Genomic DNA, 18,713 nt, shown 5'->3' on the forward strand with positions numbered 1-18,713 from the left:
GCCCTCGTATCTTGGTTAGGTAGTGCATCGGGTGATGGATGGGGTGGTGATTCGCTGTTGGCGAAATCTGATGACCTCAGAAGTTAAGTCCCATAGTGCTCAGAGCCATTTGAACCATTTTGAACTCCACTTGATTTTCAAAATTCTTTTGTAGCACCACATCTCACTTGCTTCGATTCTCTTCTTTCCTGGTTTCTCCATTGTCTACGGTTCACTACAATACACTGCTGTGCTCCAAACATACATTCTCAGAAATCTCTTTCTCAAATTAAGTCTTATTTTTTATCTCAGTACACTTCTACTGGCCAGAAACGCCCTTCTTGCGTTTGCTATTCTGATCTGATGTCGTCCTTGCTCCGCCCGTCGTGTGTTATTTTCCTGGTTAGGTAGCAGAACTCCTTAACTTAATCTACTCCGTGATCCCCAATTATGATGTTAAATTTCTCTCTGTTCTGATTTCTGCTACTTCTCATTACTTTTTCTTCGTTTTACTCTCAATCCATTTTCTGTACTCATTAGACTTTTCATTTCATTCAACAAATCCCGTAGTCCTCCTCCACTTTCACTGAGGATGTCAGAGAATCTTATCACTGATATACCTTTCACCTATTCTCAAACAGTTCTTTATTTCCACCATTCTTTCTTCCATGCCTAGGTTGAACAGTAGGCGAGAAAGCCTATATCCCTGTCTCACGTCCTTTTTAACCCGAGCACTTTGTTCTTGGTCTTCTAGTGTTATTGTTCCCTGTTGCTTCTCTGTGTGTTGCATATTACCCATCTTTCCCTATTCCTTATTCCCATTTTTTCCAGAATTTCAATCATCTTGTCCCACTTTACACTGCCGGACGCTTTTTCTAGGTCGACAAATCCTGTGAGCGTGTCTTAACTTTCCTTCCTGTCTTCCTTTCATTATCAAGTGCAACGTCACAACTGCCTCTCTAGTGCCTGTATCTTTCGTAAGGCCAAACTGATCGTCATCTAACACATCCATCGTCCTATATATTATTCTTGTCAACAGCTTGGATGCATGAGCTGTTAAGCTGATCGTTCAGTGGTTCTCGCCCTTATCTGCTCTTGCGTCTTCGGCATAGTGTTGATATTTTTCGAAAAGTCTGGCGATACGTCGCTAGTCTCATAGATTCTACAGACCAACTTGAACAGTCGTTTAGTTGCCACTTCCTCCAATGATTTGACATATTCTGATAAAATTCTAACTATTCCTTCTGCCTAATTTGGTCAAGTCCTCCAGAGCTCTGACTGTAACAGCGTGTCTTCCATATCTTTCATATAGACTACAATTTCTTCTTTTATTGCGTCATCAGGCAAGTACTCCCTCGCATACCTTCAATGTACTCTTTCCATCTCTCTCTCCCCTGGATTTAACAATGGAATTCCCATTGCATTCTTAATGTCAGCAACCTTGCTTTTTTAATTTCACCCTAGCTTGTTTTGAGTTATGTATGTATATGCTGAGTAGCTCCTACTGACAATCATTTCTTTTTCAATTTCTTCACATCTTTCCTGCAGCCATTTCGCCTTGGCTGCGCTGCATCCACAGTTCATTGAATGCTAATGTTTGCGGAAGGCGGACTGTGTGGAGAACACATCGGTTGGTTACATGGCGCCATCTATGTGAACTACATATAAACCTCAATGAAAGTAAACCACTTCAAATTTAATTACATAAAATGGAACGTAAGAAAAATTCTTACATTGTTGTCCGACTTATTTCATATTTATCATCAAGTAATATAATTTCCATGTTCTCTCCTTGTGTGTCAGTTATTATTATTAAAACATTTAAATTACGTCCGGTGGGTAAAACTTTTTTTAATTTTTAAAAACATTTTTTAAATTTATAAAGCACTGGAAGACACGTGATGTATACATCTATTGGTTGATATGGCTTAAAAATATTTATTTTTATATTATATCTCTCTTTATTAAAACATAATAAGTACATTGTTCGTCAGATTTACCAAATAGTTCATAGATGGCGCCAAACATGTCAGATGCATGGTAATTACAATTGGGCTATTCTGCTATAGATACAGAGGGTACTTATCTCTTTCTTCCTTAAAGCCTATTTTCCTTGTAAATGTAAAACGACCAATATATGGAATAGCTGTTAATAATACTGTTTATGCATCTCATCTAACATATCATGGAAGAAGTTCTGTTGGTTCAGAATCATACTCATGTACTCGTATAGTATAATGCAAATGGTTGCTACATATTGGTAACACGATGGATATTACCTCCTTTCCCCTGGATCAAATCCTATACCGGTTCCCAGCAACAAGACCCCGAGCAACTCTCAGAACCGTGCATTTTTCACGTATTTTTGTGAAAGCAGAAGATTTCGAACTCTTCTAGGAGGTCAAGAAACCCACCCTTCTCACACTTATTCAGCAACTTCGAATTGGATGTCAAAATCGGTACCGTATGTTTTGTTGTAAGCTAATGTGCCTCCATACTAGATTTTTCCATGGTTATCTTTTCTTCCCAGTGCGGCGTGTTCCCCAAACCCGATTTCCAGCCTCCTTCCTGTTTGGCTAACATAACAGGCCTTACGGTCTGGGTAATCAATTTTATGAACTCCAGATGAATGAAATATGTTTTTTACGTCTGCAAAATACATCCTAAGTTATTTTTGGTACCAAAAGACACTGTCATATCGTATTTTCTAAGGATAGTTGAAATCCTAGTGCTCATTTTTCCGTAGTAAGGTAAGATGACAAAATTACTATGTTCTTTAGAAGCCGTATTAATATTGTAAAGTGTCATCCTATTTTTGTATTTATTAGCTATGTTCTTATATATAGCATATACAACGTCCCATGGATAGTTATTTACTTTTGCAATGTGTCTTATTGTTGCCATTTTCTCATCATGTTCGTCTTTTGACAGCAGAATTTTAAACAACCGATTGACAGCAATATTGAAAAACACCTTTTTATGTTGAGTATAATTCTGAACCAACAGAACTTCTTCCATGATATGTTAGGTCAGATGCATAAACAGTATTATTAACAGCAATTCCATGTATTTGTTGTTTTACATTTACAAGGAAAATCGGCTTTAAGGAAGAAAGAGATTGGCACCCTCTATATCTATAGCGGAATAGCCAAATTGTAATTACCATGCATCTGATTATGTTTGGCGCCATCTACGAACTATTTAGTAAATATGACGAAGAATATATTTATTATGTTTTAATAAAGGGAGATATAATATAATATAAAAATAAATATATTTAAGAATCCTTCATACAGTGAAAGTAAAATTATGTTTTACCACAATTTCAAAACATCAAATATTTACCGATTATTGTGAAGAACATAATACAAAATACGAACCCTGTCTAAGAGGTATCTGACCTATGGCCAGAAAAAATATTTTGAATACCTGACGGGGTTGGGAATTAATGCTGGAGCAAACTCCATCAGAGCACTTGAACGGATGGACAAGGTCCGCATTGATGAAGCATACATAGTATGCAGCACAGTTGGCCACTAAGGAGTCCAGGAAGAAGAAAAGAAGAAAAAACTTGGAAAAAGTTCAAGAGGATGATATACAGTATGGTGCAGGGCGCTGCTGAGTGATTAAAAATTAAAAAAAAATGAAGCATATATTGAGTGAGTTATAGTCTTTTGAAACTTTAGAAGCAGTTCCTTAAAATTTACATTTTCTGTTGCATTTTTCCCTTAACTTCAGCAACCATTTCGAGTAGAGTATTCAAATTTTCAGGGAGTAATAATACACATATCCTGAGTTTACTCCACTAAAAGAAGAACACAATGTTATGCATAATTAAAATTATTTAGGAAACGTACACAAAAGTACACCAAATTATAAACATGTAATTGAAAAATTGTATTTCCGAAAGCAGTGGGTCAGTTGCAATTATTGTAGTTCAGTAGACTCAAAACATACAGCTTAAAGTCCTGTTAAAGTTTCGTGTCAGTGGCTACAGTGGTTCCTCAAATACACTCCTGGAAATTGAAATAAGAACACCGTGAATTCATTGTCCCAGGAAGGGGAAACTTTATTGACACATTCCTGGGGTCAGATACATCACATGATCACACTGACAGAACCACAGGCAAATAGACACAGGCAACAGAGCATGCACAATGTCGGCACTAGTACAGTATATATCCACCTTTCGCAGCAACGCAGGCTGCTATTCTCCCATGGAGACGATCGTAGAGATGCTGGATGTAGTCCTGTGGAACGGCTTGCCATGCCATTTCCACCTGGCGCCTCAGTTGGACCAGCGTTCGTGCTGGACGTGCAGACCGCGTGAGACGACGCTTCATCCAGTCACAAACATGCTCAATGGGGGACAGATCCGGAGATCTTGCTGGCCAGGGTAGTTGACTTACACCTTCTAGAGCACGTTGGGTGGCACGGGATACATGCGGACGTGCATTGTCCTGTTGGAACAGCAAGTTCCCTTGCCGGTCTAGGAATGGTAGAACGATGGGTTCGATGACGATTTGGATGTACCATGCACTATTCAGTGTCCCCTCGACGATCACCAGTGGTGTACGGCCAGTGTAGGAGATCGCTCCCCACACCATGATGCCGGGTGTTGGCCCTGTGTGCCTCGGTCGTATGCAGTCCTGATTGTGGCGCTCACCTGCACGGCGCCAAACACGCATACGACCATCATTGGCACCAAGGCAGAAGCGACTCTCATCGCTGAAGACGACACGTCTCCATTCGTCCCTCCATTCACGCCTGTCGCGACACCACTGGAGGCGGGCTGCACGATGTTGGGGCGTGAGCGGAAGACGGCCTAACGGTGTGCGGGACCGTAGCCCAGCTTCATGGAGACGGTTGCGAATGGTCCTCGCCGATACCCCAGGAGCAACAGTGTCCCTAATTTGCTGGGAAGTGGCGGTGCGGTCCCCTACGGCACTGCGTAGGATCCTACGGTCTTGGCGTGCATCCGTGCGTCGCTGCGGTTCGGTCCCAGGTCGACGGGCACGTGCACCTTCCGCCGACCACTGGCGACAACATCGATGTACTGTGGAGACCTCACGCCCCACGTGTTGAGCAATTCGGCGGTACGTCCACCCGGCCTCCCGCATGCCCACTATACGCCCTCGCTCAAAGTCCGTCAACTGCACATACGGTTCACGTCCACGCTGTCGCGGCATGCTACCAGTGTTAAAGACTGCGATGGAGCTCCGTATGCCACGGCAAACTGGCTGACACTGACGGCGGCGGTGCACAAATGCTGCGCAGCTAGCGCCATTCGACGGCCAACACCGCGGTTCCTGGTGTGTCCGCTGTGCCGTGCGTGTGATCATTGCTTGTACAGCCCTCTCGCAGTGTCCGGAGCAAGTATGGTGGGTCTGACACACCGGTGTCAATGTGTTCTTTTTTCCATTTCCAGGAGTGTACAAGGAAGTTAAGTCACTAAATTTAATATTGTCGGGATAGGGCGTTCCAACCCGCCTTAAATCTCGATAACCTGCCATTGTGGTAGCAGTAACCGATCTAACAACCGCGTCAGACACTTGTTTTATGCAGGCGTTGCCGACCGCAGAGGTTATTCTGCCTATCTGCGTATCTCTGTACTTGAATACGCATGCCTATACCAGTTTCCTCGGCGCTTCAGTGCAGATCATCTGATTCATCACTGGTCACTGACTCACTCGTTACTGAGTTTTCTGGGAAGCGTAAATACTCAAGAGATGGTTCATTGTATTTTAAATATATACAGCGGAACAAATTACTGTTAAACCTATCTCAAAAATAATTTTATGAGTCAAATAGCATTTTATTTACCTTAATGTAATCATTCGTCTTTCCTGTGGTGATATCTAGATCTACGTCTACGTCATTACTCTGCTATTCACAATAAAGTGCCTGGCAGTGGGATCAATGAACCACCTTCAAGCTGTCTCTCTACCGTTCCACTCTCGAAAGGCACGCGGGAAAAACGGGCACTTAAATTTTTCTGTGCGAGCCCTGATTTCGCCTATTTTATCGTCATGATCATTTCTCCCTACGTAGGTGGGTGCCAACAGAATGTTTTCGCAATCGCAGGAGAAAACTGGTGATTGAAATTTCACGAGAAGATCCCGTCGCAACGAAAAACGCCTTTGTTTTAATGATTGCCACTCCAATTCACGTGTCGTGTCTGTAGCACTATCTCCCCTACTTCGCGATAATACAAAACGAGCTGCCTTTCTTTGTACTTTTTCGATGTCATCCGTCAGTTCCACCTGATGCGGATCCCACACCGCACAGCAGTACTCCAGAATAGGGCGGACAAGCGTGGTGTGAGCAGTCTCTTTAGTAGACCTGTTGCACCTTCTAAGTGTTCTGCCAATAAATCGCCGACTTTGGTTTTCTCTACCCACATATTATCCGTGTGATCGCTCGAATTTACGTTATTTGTAATTGTAATCCCTAAGTATTTAGCTGAGTATACAGCCTTCAGATTTGTGTGACTTATCGCACATCGAAATTTAGCTGATTTCTTTTAGTACTCATGTGAATAACTTCACACTTTTCCTTATTCAGGGTCAATTGCGACTTTTCCCACCATACAGATATCTTATCTAAATCATTTTGCAAGTCGTTTTGATCATCTGATGACTTTACAAGACGGTAAATGACAGCATCATCTTGAAACAATTTAAGACGGCTACTCAGATCGTCTCCTATGTCGTTAACATAGATCAGGAACAATAGAGGGCCTATAACAGTTCGTTGGGGAACGCCGGATATTACTTCTGTTTTACTCGATGACTTTCCGTCTGTTACTACGAACTGTGACCTTTCTGACAGGAAATCACGAATCCAGTCGCACAACTCAGGCGATACTCCGTAGGCACGCAGTTTGGTTAGAAGACGCTTGTGAGGAACGGTGTCGAAAGCCTTCTGGAAATCTAAAAGTACGGAATCAATTTGACATCCCCTGCGCATAGCACTTACTACTTCATGAGTATAAAGAGCTAGTTTTGTTTCACAGGAACGATATTTTCTGAATCCGTGCTGACCGCGTGTCAATAAATAGTTTTGTTCGAGGTACTTCATAATGTTCGAATACAGTATATTTTTCATAAAATTACAGGCCTACATTAGTGATGTAGGCCTGTAATTCAGGCGCCCATTTACACTGTAAAAAAAGTCTGTGTTCCTCTGGAGTAAAAAAATTCAGTGAATCTGGTTCCATGTTCTACAACTCCTCCTTTTCGATTGGTCACTGATGTAAATTATTTTCTTATAGTGAATGAACGGTCCTGCCGCAAAGAGAACAGCACACAATCTCTGATGACTGCCCCTTCCGACATGCAGTTGAAATGGGAAGACTAAAAATACCTAAAGGAGAATTTTTGTGTTTCCACTATGAAGTGCCCACATGTTTTCCTAGCGGATGCACCGTCTCCTTTATAGGAGTATTTCAGGAGCCCTTTCGCAGAAAGGACTATGGCTGTTCAAATGGTTCAAATGGCTCTGAGCACTATGGGACTTAACATCTATGGTCATCAGTCCCCTAGAACTTAGAACTACTTAAACCTAACTAACCTAAGGACAGTACACAACACCCAGTCATCACGAGGCAGAGAAAATCCCTGACCCCGCCGGGAATCGAACCCGGGAACCCGGGCGTGGGAAGCGAGACTATGGCTGTAATTGCCGCTAAAGATAGGTACAACAAACCGATTGACCGGGGCAAGAATGGTGATACAATCTTCTTTTGGGTCTACATAATGATTCCATGACGGTGCTCCAAACTTTCAGGGATGATGAAGAAGGCTAAAGGCATCGGTTTGAAGTAAACGAGTCTGGTCCAGAAATGACCGAGCCGAAACCTAGAAACGAAAATCGTTCTGTTACCTCCGACAGTGAACTTCTCGTGCAAGCCGTTTGCTTTCCATATTTTGGGAGGAAGTATTACGGACCGAAACAAGAAAAAAATTTCCGGTAAACATGTGCTCTAAAATGCATACGTTAAAAGCTATGAGCACTTGTTTACTAGTAGCAAAGATTAGGAAGTGCACATAGCTCTTAACGTATGCGTTTTAGAGCACATGTTTATTGGGAATTTTTTTCTTGTTTTGATCCACACTACCTCGTCCCAAAATATGGAAAGCAAAGGACTTGCACGTAAAGAGGTCCACTGACGGAGGTAACAACGATTTTCGTTTATTGGTTTCGGTTCGGTCATTTCTGGACGAGGGTTCTTTACGTCAAATTGATAACATTAATCCTTACCTGTCACCCCTTAAGATAGAATTATCCCGAATATAATTAGAATTTTGCATAAACCTATCGAAACCAGTGTAGAAAATGCAGTACTTATTGTGAAAGTTATAACTTTATTACATATCATCTGCGATCTCGAATCAATAAATGATGCTGAGGTTGCATACTTCCACGCTGTGTACCTAAATATACCAAAAGATGCACGACAATTTACAAAACAGATATAATGTTTCATCACGAGCAGCGGTGCAAGTGAGGGAAAATTTTAAACTGCAATTTGAACAAAATTCTATACAAGAAATGTGTTATACGTATTTATACGTAGCGCCAATTGGCAGTTACCTCGCATTCAGGGTACGATATTGAACAGTTATAATATTATGTATTTCTCTCGCCATCGCTTGATAGATACGTGCTTCCCCCTACAAGGTACGCGATCATGCTGACTTGGCTCTTAAGGGGACCACACCCTGCCTATCTAACCCATGTTAATTTAGGCAAGTGTTTGACACATTTCTTAAAAAACTATTTGATGCATGACCTTAATATTTTTACTGAATGTTACATGATGCTAATACAGTCAACTTTACCAAAATCTACTTTATCCATTTTATAGTTTTTAAGAAATACTTTTTTATATTTATTAACAAAAAATATTAAGTTTTTTCTAAACTTCCTAATGGGGGAATATTAATGAATGTAGTACCAGAGGTGGCTTTTTATGTTATGCAGTCTCTGAAAATTTCATCATTTATTTATGATAGTTTCTGATATAATGGGACATGTGTACTGAAAACTTTAGTTTGGGGGAAATTGACTTTAAAGATAAAACTTTTGAAATTTGTTACTGGTAGTTAATTAAAACTGTCCTGCTGCATATGATGGCCCTTCTTTGGCCTCTAGCAGGTCTTCCAGCTTCTTTTTCTCCTTACTGGATGTTTGTCTTGCGTTCTTGGCCATATTAGATGCAGACCGGTCTGCATCGGCTATCCCCATTTTATCGCAATGTTGCAACTTTTTCAGCACCCAACACTTTACAATATTACCACAAATGAATGTAATAACAGCATCGTGAACTCCCGGTTTCATTGTATGAATTCCTACAAAAACAGTTATGCTGTTGAAACATTCATTTGGGTTCTGTGTCTGCCCACGCAGACATTTCCTTAGACATGGCTTATCATCAGTAGAGGACTTATGGAAGAATATTGCCCAAACATCTCTCTTCACTGCCTCCAGATTTTCTTTATTTCTCCTAATTGCCTGCCCATAGTATACCTGCAAGTTTTCTAAAACAACTACTCGCAATCACACACAAAAAAAAGTAACCGCGTGTTTGGAAGCGTGTTGTTTACAAACAGCAGCAACAAAAGAATACCGTCCGTTCCATTCCAAGGATAGCCAACACACTCGGGAGTAAAAAAAAATCACTAACGTGCAACGTTGGTGATATAAAGAGCCATCCATGATTTCCCTAAATCGCTTCAGGCAAATGCCGGGGTGGTTCCTTTGAAAGGGCAAGGCTGACTTCCGTCTCTAATCCGATGGGATCGATGACCTCGCTAATTAACATACACTCCTGGAAATTGAAATAAGAACACCGTGAATTCATTGTCCCAGGAAGGGGAAACTTTATTGACACATTCCTGGGGTCAGATACATCACATGATCACACTGACAGAACCACAGGCACATAGACACAGGCAACAGAGCATGCACAATGTCGGCACTAGTACAGTGTATATCCACCTTTCGCAGCAATGCAGGCTGCTATTCTCCCATGGAGACGATCGTAGAGATGCTGGATGTAGTCCTGTGGAACGGCTTGCCATGCCATTTCCACCTGGCGCCTCAGTTGGACCAGCGTTCGTGCTGGACGTGCAGACCGCGTGAGACGACGCTTCATCCAGCAGTCCCAAACATGCTCAATGGGGGACAGATCCGGAGATCTTGCTGGCCAGGGTAGTTAACTTACACCTTCTAGAGCACGTTGGGTGGCACGGGATACATGCGGACGTGCATTGTCCTGTTGGAACAGCAAGTTCCCTTGCCGGTCTAGGAATGGTAGAACGATGGGTTCGATGACGGTTTGGATGTACCGTGCACTATTCAGTGTCCCCTCGACGATCACCAGTGGTGTACGGCCAGTGTAGGAGATCGCTCCCCACGCCATGATGCCGGGTGTTGGCTCTGTGTGCCTCGGTCGTATGCAGTCCTGATTGTGGCGCTCACCTGCACGGCGCCAAACACGCATACGACCATCATTGGCACCAAGGCAGAAGCGACTTTCATCGCTGAAGACGACACGTCTCCATTCGTCCCTCCATTCACGTCTGTCGCGACACCACTGGAGACGGGCTGCACGATGTTGGGGCGTGAGCGGAAGACGGCCTAACGGTGTGCGGGACCGTAGCCCAGCTTCATGGAGACGGTTGCGAATGGTCCTCGCCGATACCCCAGGAGCAACAGTGTCCCTAATTTGCTGGGAAGTGGCGGTGCGGTCCCCTACGGCACTGCGTAGGATCCTACGGTCTTGGCGTGCATCCGTGCGTCGCTGCGGTCCGGTCCCAGGTCGACGGGCACGTGCACCTTCCGCCGACCACTGGCGACAATATCGACGTACTGTGGAGACCTCACGCCCCACGTGTTGAGCAATTCGGCGGTACGTCCACCCGGCCTCCCGCATGCCCACTATACGCCTTCGCTCAAAGTCCGTCAACTGCACATACAGTTCACGTCCACGCTGTCGCGGCATGCTACCAGTGTTAAAGACTGCGATGGAGCTCCGTACGCCACGGCGAACTGCCTGACACTGACGGCGGCGGTGCACAAATGCTGCGCAGCTAGCGCCATTCGACGGCCAACACCGCGGTTCCTGGTGTGTCCGCTGTGCCGTGCGTGTGATCATTGCTTGTACAGCCCTCTCGCAGTGTCCGGAGCAAGTATGGTGGGTCTGACACACCGGTGTCAATGTGTTCTTTTTTCCATTTCCAGGAGTGTATATGGATATGTGTGCTCGCACTTTGTAACAGCATCACCAATGTATTTAATAGTAATTTTTGTTAGTTAGTTAGTTACGTGTTCCATTGATCAAAGGCACGGAAAAACCGTTATGATGGAACGTGTCAAATGCACAAGAAATGCGCACAGGAAACAAGTGTGTGTGTTTTTTTTTACATTATAGTGTTACACCTAAATATTTCTATTATCTATCCCATTCCCTTAAATGGCACAAGATGCATATATTATATCTCCAGTTTTATTTACTCATATTCAAGAATTCATCTATGGTAATGAAAGAGTTTTCAAGTAGGTATGATTTCAATTTGTTTTTGAAACTATTACTGCTGTCTGTCAGACATTTTATTTCATCTGGTAATTTATCAAAAAGTTTTATAGCAGCATATTTTACCCCTTTCTGTGCCGAAGACAGGTAAAGTAAAGCATAGTGTAGGCCTTTCTTTTTTCTGGTATTGTAATCATGAATGTCACTGTTGATTTTAAACTGGTCCATGTTGTTGAGAAAAAATTTCATTACTGAGTAAATGTAGTGTGAAGCAGTTGTAAGCAAGGGCGTGCCTAGGATCTGAACTGGGGGAGGGGGGGGGGGGGCAGGTCATACTAGTCTCAGGAAAAAAGGACTTGAGACAACATACAGCACTTCTTATTAAATAAAACAGTAAACCAGTGAAAAACAGCTTTTAATAAACATTTTAAATACAAGAATGCACTTGTATAATCCGAGAAAACATGCAGCATTTATTGTTAAATAAAACAGTAAACTAGTAAAACGCCCATGGTTGTAAGAATTCCTAACCTTTTAAACAAATGACAACGACATAAATGTGTCAGTTCATTTTACGTTGACATGGCCTAATAGCCATAACATCTTCACTTGATAATGGCCTAAGGCCGAAATTGCAATCGTGAAATAAAATGTTGCAGTCACTGGCGTAAATACACTCCTGGAAATGGAAAAAAGAACACATTGACACCGGTGTGTCAGACCCACCATACTTGCTCCGGACACTGCGAGAGTGCTGTACAAGCAATGATCACACGCACGGCACAGCGGACACACCAGGAACCGCGGTGTTGGCCGTCGAATGGCGCTAGCTGCGCAGCATTTGTGCACCGCCGCCGTCAGTGTCAGCCAGTTTGCCGTGGCATACGGAGCTCCATCGCAGTCTTTAACACTGGTAGCATGCCGCGACAGCGTGGACGTGAACCGTATGTGCAGTTGACGGACTTTGAGCGAGGGCGTATAGTGGGGATGCGGGAGGCCGGGTGGACGTATCGCCGAATTGCTCAACACGTGGGGCATGAGGTCTCCACAGTACATCGATGTTGTCGCCAGTGGTCGGCGGAAGGTGCACGTGCCCGTCGACCTGGGACCGGACCGCAGCGACGCACGGATGCACGCCAAGACCGTAGGATCCTACGCAGTGCCGTAGGGGACCGCACCGCCACTTCCCAGCAAATTAGGGACACTGTTGCTCCTGGGGTATAGGCGAGGACCATTCGCAACCGTCTCCATGAAGCTGGGCTACGGTCCCGCACACCGTTAGGCCGTCTTCCGCTCACGCCCCAACATCGTGCAGCCCGTCTCCAGTGGTGTCGCGACAGGCGTGAATGGAGGGACGAATGGAGACGTGTCGTCTTCAGCGATGAGAGTCGCTTCTGCCTTGGTGCCAATGATGGTCGTATGCGTGTTTGGCGCCGTGCAGGTGAGCGCCACAATCAGGACTGCATACGACCGAGGCACACAGGGCCAACACCCGGCATCATGGTGTGGGGAGCGATCTCCTACACTGGCCGTACACCACTGGTGATCGTCGAGGGGACACTGAATAGAGCACGGTACATCCAAACCGTCATCGAACCCATCGTTCTACCATTCCTAGACCGGCAAGGGAACTTGCTGTTCCAACAGGACAATGCACGTCCGCATGTATCCCGTGCCACCCAACGTGCTCTAGAAGGTGTAAGTCAACTACCCTGGCCAGCAAGATCTCCGGATCTGTCCCCCATTGAGCATGTTTGGGACTGGATGAAGCGTCGTCTCACGCGGTCTGCACGTCCAGCACGAATGCTGGTCCAACTGAGGCGCCAGGTGGAAATGGCGTGGCAAGCCGTTCCACAGGACTACATCCAGCATCTCTACGATCGTCTCCATGGGAGAATAGCAGCCTGCATTGTTGCGAAAGGTGGATATACACTGTACTAGTGCCGACATTGTGCATGCTCTGTTGCCTGTGTCTATGTGCCTGTGGTTCTGTCAGTGTGATCATGTGATGTATCTGACCCCAGGAATGTGTCAATAAAGTTTCCCCTTCCTGGGACAATGAATTCACGGTGTTCTTATTTCAATTTCCAGGAGTGTATGTCTTTTATAACGATGAGGTCGCTGTTTGGTCCCCAACCAACCAACCTAGAAACTGCAATACGAAATGCCACAGAACAATTACATGCACAGTGCTCAGCCATTGCATCAATACTTACAAAGAAATACAAGAGCGAGCCACTATGCCACACAGCAGTGGACACATAAGGTACTGAAAACAACTCATACGTGTATGAAACCTCGTGTCGAGTTATACATAGGGACCAGTAATGCTGAGGAAAATAACTTCCATCAACAGACGGCGTAGGCAACGAATACAGCGCATTAATTATTACCAAAAAGTGTAACAAATAGGAGACCATACACTGAAGAGCGGTTATGTACCAAACAATTTGAAAACCACAGAGGAACCACGCAGGCATAGTGTTTAAAAAAAATTATACACTGCACAGAATAACAATAAGGTGCAGGTGTCATAAATAAGACGTAAATTATCACAATGTGAAAGATATAAGACACAGAAATAATATGAATTATGTTCATAAATGACTACAGGCTGGGTGCGGACTATGACATAGCTATGAGGGTGAGTCAAATGAAAACCTTAAATATTTTTTTAAATATTATTTATTGTGCAGAAGTGGTACAAAGCTGTATCACTTTTCAACATAATCTCCCCCAAGCTCAATGCAGGTCCTCCAGCGCTCACAAAGTGCATAAATTCCTTTAGAAAAAAATTCTTTTGGTATTCCACGCAACCACTCGAGCACCGCGTGGCGTACCTCTTTATCAGAACGGAAATTCTTTCCTCCCATTGCGTCTTTGAGTGGTCCAGAAATACGGAAATCAGTTGGGGCAAGGTCTGGTGAGTGTGGTGGATGAGGAAGACACTCAAAATGCAGGTCTGTGACTGTTTCAATTGTTGTACGAGCAGTGTGGGGCCTCGCATTGTCATGTTGCAAAAGGACACCTGCTGACAGCAATCCACGTCACTTTGATTTGATTGCAGGTCGCATATAATTTTTTAGGAGATCTGTGTATGATGCACTGGTGACAGTGGTCCCTCTAGGCACGTAAAGCTCCAAAATGACGCCTTTTTTGTCGCAAAAGAGAGTCAGCATAACATTCCCTGCTGATGGTTCTGTTCGGAACTTGTTTGGTTTCGGTGATGAGGAAAGGCCCCATTCCTTGCTCGCTCTCTTCGTTTGCGGTGGAAGTGAACCCAGGTTTCGTCCCCAGTAACGATTCTTGCAAGGAAGCCGTCACCTTGTCATTCAAAGTGCCGAAGAAGTTCTTCACGAGCATCAACACGTCGTTCTTTCATTTCAGGAGTCAGCTGCCGTGGCACCCATCTTGGGAGACACTTTGTGAAACTGGAGCACATCGTGCACAATGTGGTGTGCTGACCTGTGACTAATCTGTAAACATGCTGCAATGTCATTCAGTGTCACTCGGCGGTTTTCCTTCACTACGGCTTCAACTGCTGCAATGTTCTGTGGAGCCACAACTCGTTGTGCCTGACCTGGACAAGGAGCATCTTCAACTGAAGTCACACCATTTGCGAACTTCCTACCCCATTCGCAGACTTGCTGCTCTTCTTCCCTGGTGCAAGTCGCAAGTGGGGCGGCCATCTCTATACTGATACTGCGACGCTATGTGTGCATCTGCAGTATCCTGCCACCTACAGGCCATTCTGCACGCTGTTTGTAGCACGCTTACCAACTTATAGGATAACGGCGTGAAATTTCGATTTGTTATTCCACATTTAAGGTTTTCATTTGATTCACCCTGGTACATGCAAATTGTCTTATTGATTCCTGCTCTGTGTTTGGTAATTGTGGCAGGTAACATTCCACATGAAATTAGTACATTTTGTTATATTATTTATTGTTATTCTGTGCAGTATATAAATTTTTTAAAACACTTTGCCTGCATGGTTCCTCGGTGGTTTTCAGATTGTTTTGTACATGATCGATGTTCAGTGTATGATTTCCTGTTGTTTACATTTATCGATAGTCATTTACGCTCTGTATTAGTGCCAACACTGTCTGGTGATTGTAATTGTTTTTCTCACCACTACTGGTCGCTAGAGTTGGGCAACACGATTCTTTTTCCCGATTCGATTCCTACGATTCAATCTCACGTTGCGAATCGATTCGTTCACGATTCATTCTAGTCTACGATGGCACGATTCTTACGGAATGCAAAAAGTTCTACATCTTACTCACAGATGGCAGGACATGTCTGAAATTGTCAATGGGGTTAGAATCGAACTGTGTCATGATAATATATGCCATAAATAGTTTATTTATGAGTAAACATGCAAATGACATTACAAGTGTGATTCTAGATTTATACGTCACGTTTGATTTGATTTCATCTATTGTTTTATTTCAGTATGCCAGGAAAGAGGAGTCGATTTGTGCGAAAGGTGGTGCAAAATTACGTGGTATGCCAGTTTGGTTGTATGGCTTGAACGTATCTAACTACGGACGTCTGTTTTATAGTAACAAAATCTAGCAGTGAGGCAGACGTGATTTGGCTCATATCATCCTATGTTTTTCTCTGCTAAGATGTCTTTCCAAGTCCACATCACTCTTGCAATTCATAACGCAGCTGACAGCCCTTCCACAAGGCAAATTTAGCTTAACTTTCATTTCCTCTAAATACGGAGCATAGGTATTTTGCTTTTAATTTGTCTGAGAACTTGCCACTGGCACAACTATTTACATGAGAAGACGACACTGCCAAGTGTCAGCTTGGTTTTCACGCGTAATATTACGGCCCACGAACTTCGTTTGTTCGTTTCGAGCTTCCTTTGTTGACACGCGTCCTACACTTGACTGCCATCTGGCGGCCGTAATCATTCGGCACGACTCGGCATGATTCGGAAGTTGCCTTCGAAGCATAGCGTACCAAGAATCGATGAATCGTTGGAACTTGGAATCGTCACGACTCGGAAACACACAATCGTTCTTACGATTCTTTTGAACGACGATTCGTCAGTATCACGATTCGATTCTTACGATTCTTTATTTAGAGTCGTTCAAATGAACGACTCATTCGCGAATCGCCACAACTCTACTGGTCGCTGTGTATAACGTGGCACTAGGTTTCATACGTGTATGAGCTGTTTTCAATCCTTATGTGCCCACTGCTGAGTAGGTCGTTGTTGTATTTCTTTGATAGTACTGCTGCAATGTCCGACCATTGTACGTATAATTCTTCTGTGGCATTTCATATTGCAATTTCTTACTTTTCTTTTTGAACACAGCTGTGTTCTGATGATGAACCGAAAACATGTTTCTAAATTAAACAGCGCCCACCATTTTCTGCAATTCATTAAGCGCCAATTTTATTTCTCTTGTCCCAGAACATAAACGTTCCTGAATAGATCTGGTCAAAATTTCAGACAGCACAAACAACGTCCACTTCGCGCGAAAATATCAGAATGATTGCGTTCGCTCCGCCGCATCGCAAGATGTCCCGCACTTATGCGCCCACGGAGGACAATTCAGCCGCTGGCAACTGTTTGATATTTTCGCGCTTCACCGAGCCACATTCGCAACAGTTGGCTGACGTAGGACATGATTGTCTGGCGGTTCCCGGCAGCGGTTCCGGCGTACACATCTGGTGACTTGACTGAATACCGCTGTTGGCGCCATCTCTGCGCCGGTGAGTGTACTATGTACTACATGCCGTGGAGATGGCGCTGACTGCAGTACGTATTCGTCAGTCGCCACCTCCGCAGTCCATCTGCTGTCCTGTTACCACAGCGGCTAAGATTCGGTGCAACGCTGGGCAGTTTGATTGGCCGATCAGCCGAAGACAGCCGAAGGGTTGGCCGACTTTCTCCGATACAGACGGATGTCACCACTCCCACGGATAAGCAGTCTACAGAACAATAATCAAACAAATGGCTGTTGAAAACGACTACAAAACAGACATCATAAACAAGCTCAACAACAAGGTAAAAATGAAACATAAAAACTGCGATCACTCACTCAAGAGCACAACCGAAGTCTCTGTAAACCCAGAGGCACAGACGTCACAGCAGACCACACCACATTGGGAAAAAGAGACACTCTAACATATAGTAATGAGATATCATATAGAATTGGAAACGTCTTGAAAAAGCAGGGGATCCCAATAACGTTCATAACAAACAACAGTTCAAAAAAGGATAAGACCAGACAAATTCAGCAATGCTGGAATATACCAACAGCTCACATGTAACTCCTTCAGGCGCAATACATGGGACAAGCGAGTAGAAATTTCCGAACGAAGTACACAGAGCGCTAAAGAGTGACAGCACACATTCAACTTTCGCAGAACGCCTAATGGACGAAAACCATAACCTCACTAATATCGAAAGCGATCTACACATCCTGAAGCACAGCAACAGTCTATCTCGACAGTTAACAACAAAAGAAAATTACCACATACAAAAGACTATAGAGGAAGGGAAAAACCTAATAAACGAAACACAACACTTTGCAACAACACTCTTCACCGCTCTGAGAGAACTGAGCCAGGACACAGAACAGAAAGCACACACGTGCAAAGAACCACTCACCATCACACACAGAGACTAAGGAACAGAAGTCGTCAGAACTCTCGCTACAGTTTTCATTGAATACGATACATTTCTCGCGACAAACGCGAACAGCAAGATAGCGTAATACTTTGGATCATATACAAAGTGCGCTAGTTTTGTTTTTCAGTGAATATAATTAGCTGCGAACGTGAATACACGACAAACCAAGTAATAACCTAGTACACACCAAAACTGTATCCACAACACTACTGCAATCCCAATTCTGTAACGCTGACAAACGTAAATCCACATTTCACACTGAACAGACAAAGAAACTGGATGGTTCAAATGGCTCTGAGCACTATGGGACTTACCATCTATGGTCATCAGTCCCCTAGAACTTAGAACTACTTAAACCTAACTAACCTGACGACGTCACGCAACACCCAGTCATCACGAGGCAGAGAAAATCCCTGACCCTGCCGGGAATCGAACCCGGGAACCCGTGCGTGGGAAGCGAGAACGGTACCGCAAGAGCACGAGCTGCGGACAAAGGAACTGGAATACCTGCCTAACATCGTGTAGGCCCGCAACACGACG

Source organism: Schistocerca cancellata, chromosome 11 (genome assembly GCF_023864275.1).
Source record: "Schistocerca cancellata isolate TAMUIC-IGC-003103 chromosome 11, iqSchCanc2.1, whole genome shotgun sequence".
Taxonomy (NCBI): Eukaryota; Metazoa; Arthropoda; class Insecta; order Orthoptera; family Acrididae; genus Schistocerca; species Schistocerca cancellata.